Consider the following 24,872-nt stretch of genomic DNA (forward strand, 5'->3'; position numbering starts at 1 on the left):
GCAAGTGTATTATGACGTATCATCCATTATGGTATCATACAGAATGGTTTCAATGCTCCCAGATCCCCTGTACTCATTCCCTCCCTTCTTCCAAACCCTGATCTTTTCACTGTTCCCATAGTTTTGCCTTTTAGAGTGTCATAAAGTTGGAATTGTTACAGTATGTAGCCTTTTCAGATTGGCTTCTTTCACCTAGCAATGGGCACTTAAGGTTCCACCGTGTCTTTTTGTGTCTTGGTAGTTCATTTCTTTTTACTGCTCAATAACATTCCATTGTCTGGATGTACCACAATTTGTTTTTTTTAAAGATTTTGTTTATTTATTTGACAGAGAGAGACACAGTGAGAGAGGGAACACAAGCAGGGGGAGTGGGAGAGGGAGAAGCAGGCTTCCTGCGGAGCGGGGAGCCCGATGCGGGGCTTGATCCCAGGACCCTGGAATCATGACCTGAGCCGAAGGCAGACGCTTAACGACTGAGCCACCCAGGTGCCTGGATGTACCACAATTTGTTTATTCATTCACCTATTGAAGGACATCTTGGTTGCTTCCCAGTTTGGCAATTATGAGTAAAGCTGCTATAAACATTTATGTGCAGGTTATTGCGTGTACATAAGTTTTCAACTTATTTGGATAAATACCAACGAGTGTAATTGTTAGATCATATAATAAGAGTATGTTTAGTTTTGTAATAAACTGCCAAACTGTCTTCCAGAGTGACTGCCATATGTCTTTTTAGGTCGCTCATGCTTTGTGAAAAACATTACTCAGATATGTAAAGGAATGCTTGTCCCGTGATAGAATAATGCCCTTACAAGCGGTTGAGATCTGTAGGGCTGGCTGTCCCTCCATAATAACAGCTCATTGTAGTTTGTTCTTGTCTGCTTTTTCTTTTCTTTCTTTTGATTGATTGATTGATTCCTCCCTATTGTTCTTACTCTCTTTACCCTGCTCTACCACATCTCCTGTGTTAGCCTAGGGAATCAGAACTACACTTGTTAGAATAGCATACAAATTTAAAAGGCAAAGTAAGACAAAAATTAAATCCTTTCCCAGGGTCTCTTGGCTATATTATGAGTGATTGAAATTGCGGCATTCAGTAAAGGTGTTGTTGCATTATCAGTTTCACTATACATAATCTTCAGAGATGAAGCAGCACATTAATAAAAACTGCTTTCCTTTGCAATTTGTTAATAGTAAGGAAAGTGTATAAAAAAATTTTTTTTAAGATCTATTTATTTGTCAGAGAGAGAGGGAGAGAGAGCACGAACCAGGGGGAGCGGCAGGCAGAGGGAGAAGCAGGCTCCCTGCTGAGCAAGGGGCCTGATGTGGGATTTGATCCCAGGACCCTGAGATGATCATGACCTGAGCCGAAGGCGGACGCTTGACCAACTGAGCCATCCCAGGAAAGTGTAGAAAATGTTTTAAGACTCTGATAGCAGGAGAGTTTTGGTTTTTTTCTTACATTTCTCTAGGAAAGCCTTTCAGCTTCTACTGTTACAATTCTCAAAGACACTAAACCTTTGGTTAAAGCTAGTTTTATGCCATCTGTGCAATTCTGTGTGTACGTTTGTACACACCCCCAAATGCAGCAGAATTATATATCAAAAGATTATTTTCTTCCAGTAAGTGAAGGGCAAGGATTGAATCAGATTTTATCTGGGGTATGTATCCATTTCGCCTGAGACAGCTGAGACCCCATGTTGCAGAATTTGAGTTTTGTGCTCCCTTACTTTCTGTGTATTAGTTTGAATGAGGATGTGCACAAGTCCACTTCTCCAGTGCCCCCAAGTGGTTACGTGTGCTTTGTATGAAGGTGTCTAGTGATGGGAGAACTCCCTGTTTTCTGACAGCTCACTCTGTCTTCACACCCCTGTTTGAAAAAATGATCTGTTAACCAGAATTCTGCCCTGCCTACCCTAACTTCTTAACTATTTTTTCTTATTGGGGCCACATACTATTTATGATTCGTCTTCCCCATGTTAGTCCTTTAATATTTGAGAGGTCATTTTCCTATAGTCCTTTCTTCTCTAGGCTTAGACATCTCCATGTTTTCCAACTGTTTCTTATAATATTGGGCTTTTCACAGTCCCAGGGCTTAAAAAAGTAAAGTGCCCAGCACTAAATACAGGTGTGGTCAGGCTGATGCAGAAGTCACCTTTCATTATCCACATTTATATGTGTTGCATGTCATATGCTTATTTCCATACTAAATTTAGTGTGAAATTTGTCCAGTGAGAATTTATTATTTTTAGGCTGTTTGGAGTCCTTATGGACTTTGATTTTACCCTCCATGGGTGTACTTCACTATCTTCAGCATCTCTAGGTATCTTTCTACTTGACCAACAAATCTTTTTTGACTTTTCAGTCTCCAAAACTGTCCTTCTTTTTCTGCCTTTTTTCCCCACTTGTTTTTCTCAGTGGCAGATTCCAGTTTCTATTACTTTGATGGATATGTATAGCTAAACATGACCCTCAGACAATAGAAAAACATACATTGGCAAAGCCACTAAGGAGTTGTGTGCTTGAATCATGTTGAATATCAGGAACCTTTATGTTTCTTTTCCCTTTTTATATATATAATTATATATAATTTTTATTATGCAGGTTTTTTTTTTTTTTTTGCTATTTTGGAGCCAATTCGTATGTGTTTTCTGCTTTCTGTACACTTTTCTGGATGTATTTGAAAAGACATGGCTCAGGGACTATGTCTCTCAAGCCTAGCAGATGGAATGACCTTGGGGCCAGTCTGTAAGGCAGAGGCCTTAACAGAAGACTAATCCTCAGGCTAGAGTTTCCCAACTACACGATGGAAGACTTGCATCAGGGAGTTTCCACTTGTGCTCCGTGGAGTCCTCAGGAGCCTCAGAGGGCTTGCAGGAGTTGAGGAGGATGAATGGTTATAGCTGTCTATGTTTCCCAGCTCCTTCAATAAGAGAAGTTCCACTTTTATCTCATGTTTTCAGATTCCACATAGAATTCTGCTTAAAGATGGGACACCTGGGTGGTTCAGTTGGTTAAGCGTCTGCCTTCAGCTCAGGTCATGATACCAGTATCCTGGGATCGAGTCCCACATCAGGCTCCTTGCTCAGCGGGGAGCCTGCTTCTCCCTCTGCCTGCCGCTCCCCCTGCTTGTGCTCTCTCTCTCTCTGACAAATAAATAAATTTTTAAAAAATTTAAAAAAGAAAGAATTCCCAAAGAACGTCATGCAGCTTTGACAGTCTATATATGTGTCTCTGTGATTCCATGAGCTTGGAGGCCATTCTCAGATTTTTCATTTGGTAAAGGGGGAGAGAAGGGCTTATTATGGTATTTGTCTTTTCTTTCCTAGACCTGGAAATCACCACCACCACCTTCATTATAAAAGTAATTATGTACTTATTATTTTAAAGGGAGAAGAAAGTAATATAAAAGAAATAAAGTCTTCATAATTCTGCACAGAAGAGTATCCTTAATAGTTTCAGTATGTCTTTGTAGAGATTATTTTGTTTGCTCATAACCATATCCATATTTTTTTTTTCTGAATGAGACCGTATTCATTCTAGCAGATTTTATAACCTGGTTTTTTTTTTTTTCAATTTCCAACAGCGTACATTGTGGATGTTTTCTGTGTCACTACACATCAGTCTACTTCATACTTTAATACTTCTGTAGTATTCCTCAGTACTAATAATTTATAATTATACTAAGTCAGAGTGAATATTCCTTATTACATGACACATGGAATCTGTTTTAAAGTATAACCCTAGTTTTATTTACATATTGCTACTGGCATAGTCATTTATTTTTTATTTTTCATTTTTTAAAAAAGATTTAATTTATTTATTTGTCAGAGCGAGAGAGCACAAGCAAGGGGAGCGGCAGGCAGAGGGAGAGGGAGAAGCAGGCTCCCCGCCGAGCAGGGAGCCCGATGCGGGGCTCGATCCCAGGACCCTGGGATCATGACCTGAGCCGAAGGCAGACGCTTAACGACTGAGCCACCCAGGCGCCCTGGCATAGTCATTTTTAAAAAATAGTTTACTCTTGGGGCGCCTGGGTGGCTCAGTTGGTTAAGCGACTGTCTTCGGCCCCTGTCATGATCCTGGGGTCCTGGGATCAATCCCTGAGTCAGGCTCCTTGTTCAGGGGGGGCGTCTGCTACCCCTCTCCCTTTGCCCCCCACCTGCTTGTGTTCTCTCATGTGCTCCCTCAAATAAGTAAAATCTTTCTTAAAAATTAAAATTAGGGCGCCTGGGTGGCTCAGTTGGTTAAGCGACTGCCTTTGGCTCAGGTCATGATCCTGGAGTCCCAGGATCGAGTCCCACATTGGGCTTCCTGCTCAGCAAGGAGTCTGCTTCTCCCTCTGACCCTCCTCTCTCTCATGTTCTCTGTCTCTCATTCTCTCTCTCTCAAATAAATAAAATCTTTAAAAAAAAAATAGTTTACTCTTTATTCCTCTCCTTTTGGGGTAGTGATACTTGTTGCTCCCCGCCCCCCCCCCCTTGCTTCTCTCTCCTCTGGTCTGATTACAGATCAAGGCCTCAGAAATATTATCCCAATTAAGCTACAGATGCAGATAGCCCTTTTCTTTTAGGCAATCGCTCTAATTTAATGTCCCCTTTAATAGTTACAAGTCTGTTCTTAAGAACAAAATCTTGGCAGCCAGAATTATACTTGACACTTTTATTCCAGTGTATTACTGCTGGTGAGAAAGGCAGTTGACTTGTTTTGACCCAAGTGAGCTCAGTTCTAAGAGGCTAGGAAGGTGGGTGACAAGCAGCTTTTAGTGGCTTGACAGCCAGCTGCAGGATGTCTATTGTGGCCAGGACCAAGCGGCTGCTCATAAATGTATATGGTAAATTACATCGGATGGTTCCTTTTCCCCTTCTGTTTTTTAACATTTTATTAAAGATCACATGGAGTAACTGGTAGTGAAAAAAAATTTTTTTTTGTTCTTACAGGATGATTATTCTTTTTAGTGCTCTGTAATTCTTCAAATATTTATTCTAAACAGATGCAACATTTGATAGTCATGGAAAAATTTTGTTGTTTTTTGAACAGGAAATATAGTGTAAATGTTATTTAGGGAGCTTTTATTCCTTTAGAAACTTAGGGTAGCATTCCCCTACCCCCCTTTAGTTTAGGGATATCTTGTACAGGTTAAACAAATTCTAAAATGGAAACGTTATTCCTACTTTTAAGAAATCATTTTAATTTTATATTCAGCCACTTTCTAAATTTCATTTATTTCAGTCTTGAAACATATGTGCTTTTTTACTTTTCTCTAACTTCCTTTTCTTCTTTTTATAAAGATTTTATTTGTTTGTCAGAGAGAGAGGGCACAAGCGGGGAGAGCGGCAGGCAGAGGGAGAAAGCAGGCTCCCCGCTCAGCAAGGAGCCCGATGTGGGGCTTGATCCCAGGACCCCGGGATCATGACCCGAGCCAAAGGCAGCCACTTAACCGACTGAGCCACCCAGGCGTCCCTCTAACTTCCTTTTCTAATCTAGGGTTCTAAGATGATTTTTTCCTTCTTATTACTGTTTGTAACTTTGATTAAATGCTATCCTAAATTTAATTTTGTAAGTAATTCAAGATACAGTTTATTTTAATGGATTGCAGTGAATGTGGGGATTTTTATTTCTGAATGGGTACTATTGAAAATTTAGATGTCTGACACTTTTTGAAGTATTTATGGATAGAAAGTGTTATTACTTATGTCATTTAGAAAGGTTTTTTTTATTTGTTATTGTTTACATTACAAAATCTCTGGGTACTGTTTATCTTTGTCTTAAAACATATTTCATGTATTCTTAGTCCAAGTCAGTAAGTTCTAGTATCTCAGTTTTTAGCACATGAATTTGAGTGATCATTGAACAGTTCTAGGGTAAAGTTGAGGTAAAGCACTGAATAAAACAGAAAACTCTGCCTTCATGAGCTTACTTTCTAGTAGGTTGAGAAAAAAAGAACTAATAAACAAATATTGCATCAGATGGTGATGAGTGCCATGGGGAAAATGATGTCAGCTTGAGATTGTCTCCATACTGCTCAGAAGATTAATCCTCAAAATGCCAAGGCTGCAAATACAAATGTGGGTTATATATAATGGACTTTTTCTTGACTATTGATTATTGATTGATGTGCTGTTTGAGTGGATTCCCATATATATTGTCTGCTCCCTTTCATACCACTTTCAGTGTCACAGTTGTATTAATAATTCTTAGTGTGGTTCTATTTGTTGTTGCTTAAAATAATACCTTCCATAGTGGCTTACAGTTAAAAAAATTTTTTTACATTTCATTTTTTTAAGTGGCTATAGCATAATAGTTAAGGTTGAACCATAAAATTCATTTGACTGTTTTGGACCTACAAAAAGTGATTTCAATTCGTTCAAATACTGTACTACACCTACTTTTATTTTTATTTTTTAAAGATTTTATTTATTTATTTGACAGAGAACGCACACAAGCAGGGGGAGCTGCAGGCAGAGGGAAAGAGAGAAGCAGGCTCCCCGCCAAGCAGGGAGCCGGATGTGGGGCTCGATCCCAGGACCCCGGGATCATGACCTGAGCCGAAGGCAGCCGCTTAACTGACTGAGCCACCCAGGCGCCCGTGTACTACACCTACTTTTAAAAATAAAATGTGAACAGGGCGTGTACTACACCTACTTTTAAAAATAAAATGTGAACAGGGCGTGTACTACACCTACTTTTAAAAATAAAATGTGAACAGGGCGCCTGGGTGGCTCAGTCAGTTAAGTGGCTGCCTTCGGCTCAGGTCATGATCCCGGGGTCCTGGGATCGAGCCCCACATCCGGCTCCCTGCTTGGCGGGGAGCCTGCTTCTCCCTTTCCCTCTGCCTGCAGCTCCCCCTGCTTGTGTGCGTTCTCTCTCTGTCAAATAAATAAATATTTTTTAAAAAGTAAAACGTAAACATGTTTTGTAAACTATAAAGCAGTATGCATATTGTCAAGATTTAAATTTTGTTTCTGCCACTCCCTGTTTGCTCTAGAACACTTGCTTAACCTTATTGTGCCTCATTTCATCTTATGTCAATGAGGATAATAATTAACAATATCTCATAGAGTTGTGAGGGTTACATGAGATTATGTATGTAAAAGTCTTAGAAAAGCATCTAGCACATAGTTATAAGGGCTCAATAAATGTTAGCTATTACTACCCTATGAGGTGGGCATTATTCTCACTTTTGCAGAAGCTCATAGAAATTTTAGGATTTTTTTCCCCAAGGTTATGCAACTAGAAATCAAAATCAGGCACTTCTTCTTCTTCTTCTTTTTTTTTTTTTTAAATCAGGCACTTCTGACTCCAGGTTCTGACTTCTTTCTGTTTACACTACAGCAGCTCTTAGTAAAAGAAAGAAAGAATATTTATATAGTAATTTATAGAGCACATTCTTGAATCTCTCCAGTGGCTACTTTAACTTATTTATGTAGTTACCTGTTTTTATAGACGTTTGACATCCGTAAAGAAAATTGACAGAAATCTGTAAAGAGATATGATAGGTAATTGCAACCTAGTGTTATATTGATACCTTAGAAAAGATAATAGTGGCACTTTTGTAATTTATTTGTTGAGAAATTAATGAACCCTGATAATAAATGTTGATCTCAACCTTTCTAAGAATATAAGTGTAGTTCTTAATTATATTCTTCAAAAAAGGAACAAAAATAAATGTTAAAAAGCAATTAAAAATAGTTTTTAAAAAGTGGTTAAAGGGCGCCTGGGTGGCTCAGTCGTTAAGCGTCTGCCTTCGGCTCAGGTCATGATCCCAGGGTCCTGGGATCGAGTCCCACGTCGGGCTCCCTGCTCTGCAGAGAGCCTGCTTCTCCCTCTCCCACTCCCCCTGCTTGTGTTCCTGCTCTCGCTATGTCTCTCTCTGTCAAATAAATAAACAAAATCTTTAAAAAAAAAAAAAAAAGCAGTTAAAAAGCATCTAAAAGCAGTTTAAAAAAACCAACACACTTAAGCCACCAATTCAGTTCATCCTACCCAGCATTTCCATATGAATATCTAATAGGCAACTCATTTGTTCTTCTGACATTCATTCCCATTTCAGTAAATGGCTGTTGTGTTCTAACAGTTGCTCAAACCAAAAACCTTGGAGTCGGGGCACCTGGATGGCTCAGATGGTTAAGCGTCTGCCTTCAGCTCAGGTCATGATCCCAGGGTCCTGGGATCGAGCCCCGCATCGGACTCCTGGCTCAGCGGGGAGCCTGCTTCTCCCTCTCCCTCTGCCTCTCTCCCTGCTCATGCTCTCTGTATCTCTATGTCTCAAATGAATAAATAAAATCTTAAAAAAAACCCAAAACCTTGGAGTCAATTTTTTTTTTAAAGATTTTATTTATTTATTTGACAGATAGATAGAGAGAACAAGTACGCAGAGAGGCAGGCAGAGGGAGAGGGAGAAGCAGGCTCCCTGCTCGGGGCTCGATCCCAGGACCCTGGGATCATGACCCGAGCCGAAGGCAGCCGCTTAACCGACTGAGCCACCCGAGCCGAAGGCAGCGGCTTAACCGACTGAGCCACCCAGGTGCCCCCCTTGGAGTCAATCTTGACTCCTCTCTTTCACTCTACCCTGCATCCAGATCATCTGAAAATCCAGCAGCTCTGTCCTCAACACCTGCACCTCCACGTCTGTCTGCTACTCTGGTCCAAGCCATGCTTATCTTTCACTAGCCTTATAATTGGTCTTCTGCTTCAACCCTTTTCCCTCCCTTCAGTCTACTCACACATAGCAGGCCAAGTGAGGCTTTAAAAACATAAATCAGAAAATCGGACTGCATCTCTGCCCATCTCATTCAGAGTAAAATCCAGGGATCTTATGTAGCCCTCAAGGCCCCACAAGTCTGACCCTGGCTAACCTCTCTGGCCTCATCTGTCCTTTCTCCCTTAACTTAGGGTGCTTCAGGCATATGGGCCATTTTGCTACTCCACCATCACTCCAGGCTTGGTCCTGCCTCAGGATTATTTGCATTAGCTGTTCTTACTGCCTGGGATACTCTTCCTTCAAGTATTTCATGCTCTCTCTCTCATTTCCTGCAGATCTGAGTTCAGATATCTGGTCAGAAAAGCAGTCCTTGACCAGTACCCTGCCCCCGCCTCCCTTCTTTCTGAAATACTTCGTTTACACACACACAAACACACATATATTTATATATATATATTCATATATACATTCATATATATATATATGTGTGTGTGTGTGTATATATATATATTTGGTTTTTGTTTATTGTTTATCTCCTTCCGGTAGGATGTCAAATCCAAGAAGGCAGGGATCTGTTTTGCTGTCTCCTGTGTCTGCATCAGTGCTTGACATAGTCAGTGATAATCACGTATGTGTTGGATGAATGAATGTATTGAATGTCTTGGCAAGTCCTTATCTCAACTGTCCTTTCACTGCACTGGGTATTGTTGGCTTCTCCCTTCATTTGGCTACCCTGACACTGCTGTCTTCTCATTCTCATTTCTTCTTCTAACCCTTGCATTCTCCTTCATATGTTGTTTTTTCCTCTTTAATATACCCTTTGAATATTCCCCAAGTTTCTTTGCTTCTTTTATTGTCCAACTTTACATATTTACAACTATTATATACACTTCCTGGTCAGTTCGATTCATGCTGTCTGCTTTCATTACCATCTCCTTGTTGGTGAGTCCCACGCTTACACCTGCACCTCCGCTCCAGCTCTGGGTCTCTGTTCCACTAGCTCATGTAAATATTGTCATGACCTGCCTTCCTGTGCAGTTCTGCTCTTTTCCTATTCCTTGCCTTGGTTAATGAGCCACTGACTAACCAGCCAGAGGAGTGGCCGTCATCCTGGACTTACTTTGCCCTCACTGTTCACATCCAGTTGTTCACTAAATCCTTTCCATTTTTACCACCTAGTATTTCACACACACTTTCCCTCCCCATTGTCTTAGCTCAGGCGTCCATGAGTGCTCCTGCTTGGACCATTGAATTAGTTACCTGACTGGCTTGACTGCCTCTAGCCTCATCCCACTCAAGCCATTCTTTAGCCATCCAGTATTACTTATTTTAAGTAAGTGAGGCAGTGAATACACCATCCATAAGTTGTGCACAATTTATGGAAAATACAGTAGATAACTGAGGTTTTGGTTATTAGATCTTGACCATTCTGCATATACTTATTTCCAGTGATTGGTTTGGTTCCCATTTTTACATGTTTTTTATTTTCGTGTTTCCATAATAATCTAATATAATCTCATAAATAATAGGGACTTTCATACCATTTAAAATTCAGTTTTGGGGCGCCTGGGTGGCTCAGTCGTTAAGCGTCTGCCTTCGGCTCAGATCATGATCCCAGGGTCCTGGGATCGAGCCCCGCATCGGGCTTCCTGCTCAGCGGGAAGCCTGCTTTTCCCTCTCCTACTCCCCCTGCTTGTGTTCCCTCTCTTGCTCTCTCTCTCTCTGTCAAATAAATAAATAAAATCTTTAAAAAAAATTAAAAAAATAAAAAAATAAAATAAAATTCAGTTTTAAAATAATTTTTATAAAATGGTATAATGATTACAAACATAAAAATTGTGTGCACAATTCTCCATTTTCCTCAAAACAATTGTTTTTTAACAGTTTTGTTCTCTTTCCATCTACTGGGAGTGGTTAATTAGCTAAATCATTTCATCTGGGTGAAGAAGAACATGAAATCAGTTGCCCACCCTGGTCCTCACAGAAGACTGTTGCTTCAAAAGACATGGTTTGGAAACTTCATGAATTGCATTTATTCCTATGGCTGGGAAGCATGCTGTCAGGCCTCTCAGATTGTGAGAACCAGTCCTCAAAGTAGCTATATCCTTTCAGGCAGGGATGGTGGGGGCTTCAGGAGGCAATGGTAGGAAGCCTGGGGCAGGTGACTGCAGGTACAGTTTTGAAAAAGTACTTCAGTATGCATATTTATAGTGCAAATTTGTTATAATACAAATTCACTGCACCCTGAGTAAACCCCAAATTTTGGCTTGGAGAGATGGACATGATAGTGTGGGGTAACAGTTAGGGAGCCCAAGCCAATAGTGGTTAGACTATACTCCAGGACAAAGGGTAGGTCTCTGATGGAATGAATGGAGCACTTGATTGGAAGGCAGGAGATGTGGGTTTGAATTTTGGTTTTGCTGCTAACTAGAGATGTGACTTTGGGTAACTCACTTAACCTTTCTGGGTCTCTAAATCTGTAAAACGAGAAAATCAGACTAGATGGTCTCCAAGGCCTTAAGTATTTTTTAGTTTGCTTCTGGTTGAAGGAAAGCTTTGTGGGTAGTTGAGCCTGACTAGTTATCCAGATAGAAGGATATAGTTGGGGACACCTGGGTGGCTCAGTTGGTTAAGCGTCTGCCTTAGGCTCAGGTCATGATCTCAGGGTCCTGGGATCAAGCCCTGCTTTGGGCTCCCTGCTCAGCAGGGAGCCTACTTCTCCCTCTGTCTGCTGCTCCCCCTGCTTGTGCGCTCTCTCATTCTCCGTCAAATAAGTAAAATCTTAAAAAAAAAAAAAGAAGGATATAGTTAATGGGAGTCAGAGTGAATATAGATTTTTTAGCCAACCTTCATCTGGGTATTATTTGCACTTCCTAAAAAAATCAAATAGCAGGAAAAAGCTCATGATGAAAAAAACACGATTCCTGCCTCATCTCTTTTCTTCCATCCCAGCCTTACTGTCCAAAGACAGTGTTTAAAAACTATTTCACTATTTTTGTTTTTAGCTTCTCCCGAAGTCACTTTCATAAGACTTATTAATATGTATAAACTTCTGTTTCTTATACATCAACTTTAGAAAATATCTTGTAGATTTTTTATATGAAAAATAAAAATCAACTCACTTTTTCTGCCTCTTCCTCTCTCTAGCTCCCATTAGTTGATATGTATATTATTTATAGGCTTATTATCTTTATAATTTTAAGTGGTAAACTTTTATTTTTTTGATCCATCAACTTTCAATAAGGTCTTAATCTGCCATTTTGGAAAATGGTGTAAGTATCCCTGCACTTCCCTCTTCCCATATTCTACCTTTTGGGAGCTATACTTCCCTTTTTCATTGTCAAGGTGAAAATTTTCTTTCTGTCCTCCATCCGCTGCCAAATGTTATGTGCTTACTTTTATGTTTAGATTGCTGTTTTTACTGCATTGCCTTTCCATGCCTGCTCTAATAGCAAGTCCAGAATCATAACTATGTGATTAAATAATTAACGGATTTATATCCATTAGAAACTGAGGAAATAATCATATATATGTGAAAGACTTTCCCTTAGTAAATCATTCGTTTACTCATTTATTCAACAGATATTTATTGAATATCAGAATTATCATCACAGTCCTACTTATAATAATGAAAATTTGGAAAACAATCCAAATGATTGACTTTAGGGAATTAGTGAAATAACTACTGCACACATTTATAAGGAATGCTGTGCAAACGTTAGAAAATGATGTGCAAATGTTAATAACATAAACAGTTTTATTCTATATTAAATTTTAAAGTATTTATAAAATAGTATGTACACTTGGGGCTCCTGGCTGGCTCAGTTGGTAGGACATACGACTCTTGATCTCAGAATTGTGAGTTTGAGTTGCATGTTGGGTGTAGAGATTACTTAAAAATGAAATCTTTCAAAAAAAAAAAGTATGTACGCGATAGCCTCACTTTTGTTTTTAAAACGAGCAAAATAAAACCGACCATATAAGAAACTTGGCAGAAGAGAGATGCTAGAAACATACATACCAAATTGTTAACTTGGTAGTGTGGCCATCTCAGGTTGTAGTGATTTCTGTTTCTTTTTTGTTTTTCTCACCTGTATTTTCTCAGTTACCCAAAAAAGAACTTGTTGCTTCTATAATAATACGTTTTTAACTAAAAATAAAAAATTAAAAACTGCCAGTCATAGTTTTTCTTGGAACACTAATACTGAAATAATCTGGGAGTATCTGGTTAAGAATTCAGTAAATATTTGTAAAATGAATGACAGGATGATTGAATTGCAGATTCCTAGATCTGTAGTATTGACACTTACAACTTCATAGTTTTATCCAGAGGCAAGTGCTAGTTCAGTTATCTCAGAAGAAAAATGATGCATTGAACTGTCCACCAGAATCTAAGAAACAGCTTTAACTAACTGAATGTTGGCTGTGTAATGACAGATCCAGCAGGATTGAGGCCCACCACAGAAGTAGCCAGGCAACAATGCTATATTTCACAGTAAGCAGGATCTGAAATAAAAGTGTCCTTTGTGCTTGTCTGAGACAGAGGGGTGGGTCTTACAGCAATTTAAGTTATTTCCTCTTAATGGAAATTGAGGCAGCCTCTGATCCTGCTGTCACATGACAAGTACTTATTTGATTTTTGGTAATTTGGGGAGCAGCTGTGGACAAATGATTTTTCTGCAAAAAGAGCCAGCTGTGTTCTGACCCATTAGCAAATGCCTGGGCATACTAACCTCCCTAACTACCATGTTCTAACCCAAGGATAGCTTCGGCAACTCACCTGCTTTTTATTGATATTTGTGGCTGTTAATAAGCATCTGAATATTTGCAAATGCATTTTCTAATCCTTTTTATCATTGTCATCAACCCTCCGTTCAGGGCACTATGGTAAACACAGGGTGGAAAGCTGTAAAGTGTTTTACAATGTGGATAGACTACTTTCCTCTGACAGGTGGGTCAGCAGTAGCTTTATTGTTAGCACATTAAATTGCAGTGTAAAGAATCTGGAGTGAAGGCAGCCGAGAGTGGTGTTCCTTTGGTCCGCAGACTTTTCCTGAGTCTACTGTCTGGATGTTCCCTGATGCCCCCCCTCATTACGCCATGTGAGTTAAGCTGTCGACTCTGCCTGCAGTGCCCTTCTTTCATTCTGGCACCTGACAAACTCCTGGCTGACGACTCATCTCCTTCATGATACCCACTTGATGCCCTTGCTGCCTTGTCTTCTCTGTGCTTCCCTAACCCACTGGTGATTTTCACTAGAATGTGATTTTTGCTTTTCTAAATGGCACATGGTTTCTTGCTCATTAATTTGTACTTATATTTTTAAGCTCTTATAACCCAGGGGATTAAAGAAACATAATAGGGGAATTGGGCAGGTAGGGTTTTCTATAATGAGTAAAAGAAAGCTTTACTTTGGATTGTGAACATCTGTAGGGCAGCTGAGAGACCTTTGCAATGTTGAATTTTCATGAGGGACAGATTGGTCTGAATTACTGTATAAGCCTATTGTATTAGAACTTTCTTTAACAATGATATATAATGCCTGTGATTAGAAGCAAGTCATTTTGAAACTTAAAAATAGAAATGTAGAGGGGCGCCTGGATGGTTCAGTTGGTTAAGTGTCCGACTCTTGATTTCAGCTTGGGTCATGATTTCAGGGTCGTGAGATAGAGCCCTGTGTCGGGCTCCTTGCTCAGTGGGGAGTGTGCTTGAGATTCTCTCTCCCTCTGCCCCTCCCCCTGCTTGTGTGCGTGCTCTAAATAAATAAATAAATAATCTGGGGAAAAAGTAGAGCTGCACAATTCAGTGTGGTAGCCACAGCCACATGTGGTTAAGTTAAAATCAGTTAAAACTAAATAAAATTTAAATTTTAATGCCTTAGAACATTTTCATGTGGTCAATAGCCACATGTGGTTAGCACCTAGTGTTTTAGACAGTGCAAATTTAGAACATTTCCATTGCAGAAATTTCTACTGGACAGTGCTCATCTAGAACCTATAGAAGAATTCATGTATTTTAAAGCATTTGGTGAAGTAGATTCACCTAATTCTTTCCTATGGAAGGATATTCCAATTGAAGAATTTTAAGCAACCTGAAATTCCCTGTGCTTTCTTTACATTTTTCTTTGGTTGTGGCACCCTCTAGTGTTTCAGCTTTGGTCTAGCTATATTATCATGAAATAACCTATTTGTGATTTGAGTCCAAGAACATTGAAATATTTTGGAAAATTTTGTGTTTATATGCATTTTTCTAGGGAGGAGGTCTGTAGTTTTCACACATCCTCAAAAGGATCCATAATCCAAAAAAGATCAAGAACTACTCTCGGATAGAGGTCCTTCCTTATATGGCCAAACACTATTTTTTTTTACAGATTTTATTTTTAAGTGATCTCCAAACCAATGTGGGGCTCGAACCCACAACCCCAAGATCAGGAGTGTTCCGCCAATTGAGCCAGCCAGGTGCACTTGGCCAAAACCTTTTAGTTTGTGATCTATAAGCAGTTTTTCTCCCAATATAAAAATAAATCATGGGGACCACTGGGTGGCTCAGTAGGTTAACCATCTGACTCTTGATCTCTGCTCAGATCTTGATCTCAAGGTCATGACTTGAAGCCCCGTGTTGGGCTCCATGCTGTGTGTGGAGCCTACCTAAACAAATAAACAAACAAACAAAACTCAACAAAAAAATAATAAAATAAATCCTGTAACTTGCCTTTTGACATTTCTATGCTTTGCTTATATTTCTGTGTGGAATTAATAATGATAATAATAGGTAACAGTTATGGAGTACTTATTATATTCCATGTCCCATTTTAAGCTCTTGTACATATTTACTCATTTGGTCCTCAGTAATTTTATTAACTAAGTTCTATTATTTTCCCCATTTGAGAGATAATGAAACTAAGGCATAGAAGTCAAGTGAAACTTCTCTAAGGTGCTAGTGAATGGCAGGGCAAAGACATGAATCCAATAATACTTAAGCTTCAGACTCTGCACTCTTAACCACCTTGCTTGTAGAAGTGAGGTGAAGCCTTAAAGCAAGTATGAGGTGGAATGGAGAAGAGACTTTGCGTACCTTTGTGCACTTTGTGTCCAGTTATATAATAAGAAAAAATAGGGGCGCCTGGATGGCTCAGTCACTAGAGCCTGTGACTCTTGATCTCAGGGTCATGAGTTTAAGACCCATGTTGGGCATGGAGCCTACTTTTTTAAAGAAAAAATAATAACTCTGAATTGCTACAAGCCACACTGGAGATTATACTTGGTACCCACTGCTGATTTTCAGTAGATATGCATAGACCTATGTAGTCTGTCAAGAACTTAGTGGTAGATGAGGGTCAAAACTGCCGTTGCTACCGTATTTTCTTTGATTGGTCCAAACACCTGAACTAGTCTATTAATGGAATAATATGACAAATCTTTTTGTGACTGTCACTATTAATCCCATAAAAAGACATTTATTGTATTACTGTAATGTTGATTCTAAGGTTTCTGGAATGTTAGACTTATTAAGTATCTTAAAGGATAAGTAAGATAGGGGCACCTGGCTGGCTTAGTCCGTAGAGCATGCGCCTCTTGATCTCAGGGTCCTGAGTTCAAGCCCCACATTGGGCATAGAGCTTACTAAAAATTAAAAAAAAAAAAGTAGGTAGGATACACTCAAACAGATAAAAGTTTGTATTTATATCTCCTACCTCCCTTTCTGTCTATACCCTCTTCTTACTTGTAAGGGTCCCATTTCTATCTTCATGGTTCATATTATAATCTCTAACCCAGCCTTTTTTTAATGATTCATCAGACTCAAGATTTTGAATTCAACTTCTTTTTTTTTTTTTTAAAGATTTTATTTATTTATTTGAGACAGAGAGAATGAGAGAGAGAGAGCACATGAGAGGGGGGAGGGTCAGAGGGAGAAGCAGACTCCCCGCCGAGCAGGGAGCCCGATGCGGGACTCGATCCCGGGACTCCAGGATCATGACCTGAGCCGAAGGCAGTCACCCAACCAACTGAGCCACCCAGGCGCCCTTGAATTCAACTTCTTATCAGTGTATGGAAATAGGAACCCTAGTGGTGGACTTACAAAAAAATGCCCTTAGAATCTACTTTATTGACAGTATAAAATATCAATACATTTTATTATCTTGACTTGTACAAGTCAATATAAAGTTTTGTTTCTTACCAGGACCCTATGAATTATTTCTGATGAGGGTACATATTTTCTTCCCTTTGTATCAGTGAAGGCCTAGTAAACCATAGGAGATATTTCAGAGGATTTCATTCTGGGAATGGGTTACATGGATGTTGGAAGACTGAAGGAGCAAAAAACAGACACCGAGGTAATCCAGATACTAATAATTATGGGAAGCAGCCACCACCCCTAGGGCTGGGGGAACAGAAGAGAAGACTCTAGGAGCTCAGAGGGGCCCCCACAACAGCTGGTAACTGGATCTCTGAGTGGGATACCAGGCAGCTGGTGCTCCACCACCAGAGAAGAAGGGGCACAGCTGGAGTTGGGAGAAGGGGTTGGCCTCTTTGCTGGAGCAACATCGATAGGAATGAGAATAGCAAGGAAATTCTTCTCCCTCTCTCTTCTCAATTTATGCTGTTGCCTCCCTTCAGTAAAACCTAACAGGAAACTGGCAGGCAAATCTGGTAAAGGTTGACTGACCCAGCCCAGAGCTGGGTCGAGAGCACTTCAGAACAAGTATAGAAGAGAGCTCTTGGAAGTGAGAGACAAGAGATGAATAGCCAGGGCAACCTTATAGGGAAATTACAGAAATTGTAATGCCTGGATTTAGCTTTAGTAATTAAAATATGCAAACCAGTTACTCCCAAACATTTATTAAAGAGCAAATTATAATAGCTACTATTCATAAAGACTTGATGGAACCAAGCCTTGCCTTCAATGAGCTTATAGTATTGTTTTCCCATTTACTGTGGATACTCATCCTTAAATCATTGTGACGTTGTGTGGTAAAGCTTGTTTTTCTCACATATTCTATAAAAGCACTATTATTAACTGGATTCTTGGGCTGTTATTAATATTAATGAATATTTACAAATTTTATCAGCATATCAGAATGAAAAATACAAATACATACAAAAAATACATGCAGTCATAACAAATTTTGTTACTTTCATGCTCCAAATGAGGAAGTTAGTCTTACGCAAGGCAAGATGATTTCTAAACTTGAACTGTGCTGTTCTCTTGATTCTTAGCATAAGATAGGAATTTGATTTTTCTAGTGACAGTTTGCTCCAGTACGTCACTTAAATATTTCAAAGGCTCAATTTGGAAGGCAATATTGTAGTTATTTGTTTTTGAAGTCTATTTTGGTAGAAGTCAAAGTATACACTCATATGATAAAAAATCAAGTAGAAGGATTTATAATAAAAATCAGTGGCCTTTGTCACACTCTTCCCTACCCCAGTCCTACTTTTCAGAGACAGTTAACTGTTTTTGTTTATAGTTTAACTATTTTGTTTATGGTATTAAGCAATAATTCCTCCATAACTCTGGATAATAATTTATCAAACGTGGGCATTTTTTACAGCATTTTCTCCATTCTGCTCTGTTTTTGATGGGTACATTGTCCTACTGAGTTCTTCCTTCAGCTCTTGATAGCGTCTCCTGACTCCCTCGCTGCGGTGAAGATAGGATGTCAATGCTCCTGGCCATTTCTCCACTCCCCCACCCCTTCTCCTACCTCATGTCTCCGCTTTATCTGTGTTTTCACCTTGTCGAGGTTCATAACCTTTACATTCTATTTTGTACTATATTTAATTTCCTGTATTTTTACCTGTGTTAAATTTTCTGTTTTATGGAAAACAATAAACTGCCTACATGACTGTGGCTTTACTTATTTATTTATTTTTCCTTTGGAGAGCCTAGTGGTGTGGGAGGATATTTTTTTCCAAGTCCAATATCACCTGTGGGCTATTTGAAAGAGAATGTTCCTAGGACGGGCAAATGGATTCTTCTTGTCTTAAGCTCCATTTATTACTCAGAATTAAGCTACATTTTACCCTTGCTTCTATTTTCACCTTGACTTTCTTGTGCAGTTTTTTTCTTCCTGCTGTGTTGAGATTTTAATCCATTACTCTGCATTCCCCCAAGAATCAAATCCTGTTGTTAACTTCAGGCTTTTTTGAGAAAGGCTCTTCTGTTGAGTGAAATTTCTATCCTAGTTATGAAGTTTCGATTCTGGACTTGTCTGGGAATATAGTTGAACCTCTTGGTTTTCCTGTCCCTGGTTTGGGCAGTAGACACAGTCTTGCTCTGAGACTTTCTTTTAGGCGGTTCTTGCAGTTTTTCTTTTGATATGATAATGCTATTGATTAGTCTAGTGCTTGCCTTTACATTTATTTATACCTTGATTAGATTTCCCAGCCTGCCCTTCCTACTTTGATTTTTAAAATACTGTACACTTAGGGACGCCTGGGTGGCTCAGTCGGTTAAGCGTCTGCCTTCGGCTCAGGTCATGATCCCAGGGTCCTGGGATGGAGTCCCGCATCGGGCTCCCCTCTCCACGGGGAGCCTGCTTCTCCCTCTGCCTCTGTCTCTCTCTCTCTCTGTCTCTCATGAATAAATAAATAAAATCTTTAAAAAAATAAATAAATAAAATAAAATACTGTACACTTAATCTTATCCATTATGTGTGGATTAGATTACATTGAACTCTGTTGGACATGTCATCCAAATTCCAGTAGCTTCCTAGGAATTATTGACTACAGCTACCAGGGTGCTGGGAGATAGGCAAATCCCTGTTTTGTGCCCTCTTCATTACCTTTCATTCCTGCCCTTACTGGCCCAGAATGGCAAGAGCAGGAACTCCTCTGTACCAAACCGCCCCTCCCCAAGCCATGATAGTTTATATAATAAAGACGAATCTATACATAAAGCACATGTTGTGCCCCCCTCCCCCCCCGTGATGATCCAGGCTAAGAAAGAGGTTTTAGTAAACTTATTAAATGCTATGTTATTGTTTTGGGGAGTGAATTTCTTGAATGGAGTGTTGACTGATCTGCTGAATATCACTGGCTCCAGGCATGCCTTTTCATTTGGATTGGTATTTAGAGTGACAGGTTGCTTTCACCTTGCTTCTCACATCTGTTCGGAGGGGTCACATTTGGGTCCATCTGCTGGCTCTCCGTTTGTGCACGATCACAAAATTATGCTAGAGTTGTGGGTGCTCTATAGTCTCCTTATTTTATGTCCAGGAGAACAGTATCTCAGTTGCCAGAGTTAATATAATAAAGGAAGGGCTTTTTAGATGCCTGGCTCAAAACCTTTTGCACACAGTTAAGAAAACCATATTCTTAGAGCTGGTTGCCTAATTTAAAGATGAAGAAATTGAGACCCAGTCCTTGCAAGACTAGTCAGGTAGTGAGTCAAGAAGGATAGGACCATAAAGACATAGGAATTCTGGCATCATCATCATCATCATAATTAATATTGGGCATTTATGTGCCAGGCATTGTGTTTCTCACTTTATCTGGATGATCTCATTTAATCCTCATATCCTTTGAGCACAGGTACTATAGTTTTCTTTTCATTTAAAAACAAATGTTGAAATTGAGACTTAGAGATTAAGTAACTTGTCCCAGGCATCCTGGATATCTGATAATAGTCTGTGCTGTTTTTAAAAATTGTTACTATCGGGCGCCTGGGTGGCTCAGTTGGTTAAGCGACTGCCTTCGGCTCAGGTCATGATCCTGGAGTCCCTGGATCGAGTCCCGCATCGGGCTCCCTGCTCGGCAGGGAGCCTGCTTCTCCCTCTGACCCTCCCCCTCTCATGTGCTCTCTCTCTCTCATTCTCTCTGTCTCAAATAAATAAATAAAATCTTTAAAAAAAAAAAAAAAAAATTGTTACTATCTGGGGTGCCTGGGTGGCTCAGTCGTTAAGCGTCTGCCTTCGGCTCAGGTCATGATCCCAGGGTCCTGGGATCGAGTCCCACATCGGGCTCCCTGCTCAGCATGGAGTCTGCTTGTCCCTCTCCCTCTCCCACTCCCCCTGCTTGTGTTCCCTCTCTCTCTGTGTCTCTCTGTCAAATAAATAAATAAAATCTTTAAAAAAAAATAAAAATTGTTACTAATATGTTTTCATTTATTAGCAGTTTCTACCAGTTTTGCTGTCCACAGAATCTGACTGCTCATGGATGAAAGCTAAAATGCTCTACTAGAAATGAGTGGCGGGTGGTTATGAAGATCTCCAGCAATATGTGTATGCCAGCCATATCTGGCTTTAAACAACCTATTTTATGTATTATGTTATGAAAACATTGAAAGCATCATTTATTAAGTATCCCACTGGTTCAAGAAGTCTGAAATACCTTTGCCTTTGCTTTTTACAGAGTGCTGAGTAAAAGTAGTTAGAGAGGTTGCAGGGTGGGATGGGGAGAGAGGTAGAAAAAGATGATGAGGCACTGGGCACAAATGACAGGCCTGTGAAACAGACAGCCCTATTGATTTCTGCCGCGAACCGCATTCTGCAGGAAAGAATGGAAATCCATGACACCAAGTGCATAGCGGACAGATCCCTTTGAAAAGCAGTTAGATGCCATCTAATCCCAAATCATTTAAAAACAATTTTGGAGTACCCAGAATTTTATTTTATTTTTTTTAAAGATTTTATTTATTTATTTGAGACAGAGAGAATGAGAGAGATAGAGAGCACATGAGAGGGGGGAGGGTCAGAGGGAGAAGCAGGCTCCCTGCCGAGCAGGGAGCCCGATGCGGGACTCAATCCCGGGACTCCAGGATCATGACCTGAGCCGAAGGCAGTCGCTTAACCAACTGAGTCACCCAGGCGCCCTGGAGTACCCAGAATTTTAAAATGCCCTAAGTAGTTTGTCTCTTACACTAGAAGAACAGTGAAATGGATGGAAAAACAGTATTTTCATGGTGTTTTCCTCTCATATATTGTGTTTAATTGTGCAACTTAAAGAGTGTGTTAAAATTGCATTTTAGATATGTACAAATCTGGGGGGTAAGATATAGTCCCTTGAATATTCTGAAATACACCAAACATAGGATATGGAAGAAACCTTACCAGATACCTTTCTTTAAAAAAAGAAAGAAAAGAAAGAAAAAATTTATTTTGATATAATTTTAGAGTTTTAGAAAAGTTACAAAAATAGTATAAAGAACTCTCATTACCCACATTTCCCAAATATTAATGTTTTGTCGTGTTTTCTTTATTTTTTCCTCTTTTAAATAATACTATTTTACGAGGTACATCTTCCAAAGCTCCATTTGAAGAAACTGTAGTGTCATGTTATGCCACACAGAGATACAGGGCTGGGGAGATGATCTCAAGCAGAAGAGAAAGTGTGGAAAAGGGGTTGGGGAGTCAAATGATAGCTGAGTGATTCCAAATCTTTTTGGATTTGAGGCATCATGCGGTTGTTTTATTTTGTAATTAAAGTGAATTTTATTTTGAAATACAGAATACTCCCTGAGATAACTGAATAGTCCCAAAGTTAAAAATCAGAGTTAGAAGGATGAGTTGTGATATGTATAGTGGTGTGAGAATGACAAGGGAGAATTAAAAGTTAAAAGAAAAAAAAATTGGAAACAGCACAAGAATATAAAATAGAAATCAAGAGCCTCCAAAAGGTGAAAATTTGGTCATTTACAAAGAGCCAGTTTGCCTGAAGAACAAAGACAACAGAATGGGGCTTAAAGCAGTTGAACTCTGGGGTGGTTGAGGGGAGGGGAGGGATCCAGGGGGAAAGAAAGCAATCGCTCAGAGAAACCAAGGATTTTAGAAGATTTCAAAGAAGGAAAGGGAAAGTTTTACAATAATCCCAGGACCCCGAGATCATGACCTGAGCCGAAGTCAGACACCTAGCCAACTGAGCCAGCCAGGCACCCCGAGAGTATCTTTCACAGAGCAGAAGTTTTTAATGATGTCCAGCTTCTCAGTTATTTCTTTCATAGATCAGGCATTTGATGTCTCTAAAAAGTTATCACCATAGCAAAGGTCATCTAAATTTTCTCCAATGTTCTCTTCTAGGAGTTTTATAGTTTTGAATTTTACATTTAGGCCTGTGATCCATTTTGAGTTAATTTTTGGAAGTGTGTAAAGTCTGTCTAGATTCATTTTTGGTATGTGATGTCCAGTTGTGCTAGCACAGTTTGTTGAGATTTCTTTTTGGCTCCATTGTATTGCTTTTTTTGCTTCTTTGTCAAAGATCAGTTGACTGCATTTATGGGGATCTATTTTTGGTCTCTCTGTTCTGTTCCATTGATCTGTGTGTTCTTTCACCAATACCACACTGCCTTGATTACTGTAGCTTTATAGTAAGTCTGGAAGTAGAGTAGTATCAATCTTCCAGCTTTGTTATTCTCCTTCAATGTTGTGTTTACTATTCTGGGTCTTTTGCCTCTCCATATAAACTTTAAAATCAGTTTGTTGATTTCCATAAAATAACTTGCTGGGATTTCAATTGGGATTACATTGAATCTATGGATCAAGTTAGAATATCTTGACAATATTGAGTCTTCCTATTCATGAACATGAATCTTGTTACTATTATTTAGTTCTTCTTTGATTTCCTTCATCAGAGTTTTGTAATTTTCCTTATATAGATCTTGTCTGTATTTTGTTAGATTTATACTTAAGTATTCTAGTTTTTTGCTTGCTAATGTAAATGGCATTGTGTTTTAAATTCAAATTCTGTTTGCTGCTATAAAGCAATTGACTTTTGTATATGAACTTTGTATCCTGCAACATTGCTATAATCACTTATTAGTTTCAGGAGGTTTTTTGAATTTTTTGGATTTCCTATATAGACAGACAATCATGTCATCTTGAACAAACACAGGGTTTTTGTTTTATTTTTCCTTCCCAGTCAGTATACCTTTTATTTCCTTTTCTTGTCTTACTGGACTAGCTAGGACTTCTAGTACAGTGCTGAAAAGGAGTTGCCTTATTCCTGACTTAGCAGGAAAGCTTCTAGTTTCTTGGCGTTAAATATGATGCTAGGTGTAGATTTTTTATTGATTTTTTTTCTTAATTTTAGAGATAGAGAAAGGAGAGAGGGAGCATGAGTGCAGGGAGGGGCAGAGGGAGGGAATCTCAAGCAGACTCCCTGCTGAGCGTGGAGCCTGCCGCAGGGCTTGATCTCATGACCCTGAGATCACAGCCTGAGCTGAAACCAAGAGTCAGATGCTTAACCAACTGAGCCACCCAGGTGCCCCAATTTTTTAATAGATTTTTAAAAATTGAGTCAAGTAAGTTCTTCTAAGTTTATATTAATTTTTTTTTTTTAGATTTTATTTATTTATTTGAGAGAGGGAGAGGGAGAGGCAGGCTTAGCAGGGAGCCTGATGTGGAGCTTGATCCCCTGGGATCATGACCTGGGGCAGACCCTTAACCATCTGAGCCACCCAAGTGCCCCTGTATTCCTTCTTTTTAAAGGCTGAATACTATTCTATTATAGATATATCCACATTTTGTTTACCCATTTATCCATTAGTGGGTAGTTGGGTTGCTTCCACCTTTCTGGCTATTGTGAATAATTCTGCTATGAACATGGGTGTACAAGTAGCCCTTTGAGACCCTGCTTTCAGTTCTTCTAGGTATAATTGCTGGATCATATGGTAATATTTTCATTTTATTGAGTTTATTGAATATTATATGCAAAATTTTATAAACAAGGATATTCATTGCACTGATGTTTATAATAGCAAAAATTTGAAAGCAGCCTTGCTATGTATCGGTGGGTGACTGGTCACATAATTACAGTACATCCATACAATGAAGTATACTGCAGCTGTTTAGGAAGATCTGTATGTTTTTACATGTCAAAATGTCTAGATAGATTATAATATGAAAAAACAAATTATAAAATAATATGTTAATATGAACCTGTTTTTTTTTTTTTTAAGAAGTTCTATTATGAGAGAGAGAGAGAGAGAGAAAGAATGGGAAGGGTGAGGGGCAGAGGGAAAGGGAGAAGCAGACTCTGCGCTGAGCTGGGAGCCTGATGTGAGGCTCTATCCCAGGACCCTGAGATTGTGACCCAAGCCGAAAGCAGATGTTTAACCAACTGAGCCACCCAGGCACCCTGCATATGAACCTGTTTTGTTTTTTTTTTTAATTGTATGTATGTATGTATGCTTCAAAAAAATTTTTTAAGGATAACACACTTCTGTAGGTTGAGGG

General features: G+C 39.3%; 1 protein-coding gene across 2 annotated transcripts in view; it reads left to right on the forward strand.

The window, feature by feature from the left end:
* NRF1 (nuclear respiratory factor 1) overlaps positions 1–24,872 on the forward strand; it is a 143,535-nt gene that overhangs the window by 21,344 nt on the left and 97,319 nt on the right. The gene's annotated exons all lie outside the window — the stretch shown is intronic.

Source organism: Neomonachus schauinslandi, chromosome 12 (genome assembly GCF_002201575.2).
Source record: "Neomonachus schauinslandi chromosome 12, ASM220157v2, whole genome shotgun sequence".
In the NCBI taxonomy this organism is placed as follows: Eukaryota; Metazoa; Chordata; class Mammalia; order Carnivora; family Phocidae; genus Neomonachus; species Neomonachus schauinslandi.